The sequence below is a fragment of the Octopus bimaculoides genome, chromosome 10, assembly GCF_001194135.2.
Source record: "Octopus bimaculoides isolate UCB-OBI-ISO-001 chromosome 10, ASM119413v2, whole genome shotgun sequence".
Classification (NCBI taxonomy): domain Eukaryota; kingdom Metazoa; phylum Mollusca; class Cephalopoda; order Octopoda; family Octopodidae; genus Octopus; species Octopus bimaculoides.
Window position 1 is genome coordinate 40,378,513 of NC_068990.1, and position 706 is coordinate 40,379,218.

General features: G+C 31.9%; 1 protein-coding gene and 1 long non-coding RNA gene across 4 annotated transcripts in view; one reads left to right on the plus strand and one right to left on the minus strand.

Annotated features, from left to right (window-relative positions):
• The window catches only part of LOC128248895 (uncharacterized), a 110,102-nt gene that overhangs the window by 72,265 nt on the left and 37,131 nt on the right, over positions 1–706 (minus strand). The window contains exon 2 of the long non-coding RNA XR_008265045.1: positions 352–431. This is a non-coding gene — a long non-coding RNA (uncharacterized LOC128248895). The remainder of the gene's footprint in view (positions 1–351; positions 432–706) is intronic.
• The window catches only part of LOC106881299 (uncharacterized), a 338,650-nt gene that overhangs the window by 5,362 nt on the left and 332,582 nt on the right, over positions 1–706 (plus strand). The gene's annotated exons all lie outside the window — the stretch shown is intronic.

Sequence of the window (706 nt, forward strand, 5' to 3'; positions counted from 1 at the left end):
CTCTCTTTCCTTTCCTGAGCGTCCAATAATACTATCCATATCACGTCCTCACTTTGTTGTTTTTTTGTTTTTTTGTTATTGTGTTTTTGAACTATATATATATATATATATATATATTGCATACATGTATGCTTTGTTAGTGTACATATACATATAAGTATAAACTTATATATGATGTATATACGTATAGGATATCTGCATGTGCGTGTGTGTGTGTGTGTGTGTGTGTGTGATATCATATATACATAAATGAAACAAAAAAAAAATGACCTAAGGGAAATAACTCAGAGTGGCCAGTGGCATGTATGCGAACAACAAAGACGAATAGGATATATTGAAGGACATACATACAAGATAAATTCCTGGTTTACTGAAACTACCTCCGATTCCTGAGAGGGTAGACAATTGTACTATCTGACAATTGGCACCATCTGCAAATGAGACAGAAAGATAAGCTCAAAAATCAAAATTTGATATGTCATTAAAACAGTAAAACAAAGGACGGCTACGGATACATGTTTCTCTCTCAATAGCTGTCATCATTACAGCAATTGTAACTTTGGAGAGATAATTAGGACCACATAAAGGAAAAAGGAGCAGAACTAATTAGCATAAATGAAATGAAAACAAATACAAAACAAATCAGAGTGGGCTATATGTGTGTGTGTGTGTATATATGTGTGTATATATATATATATATATATAT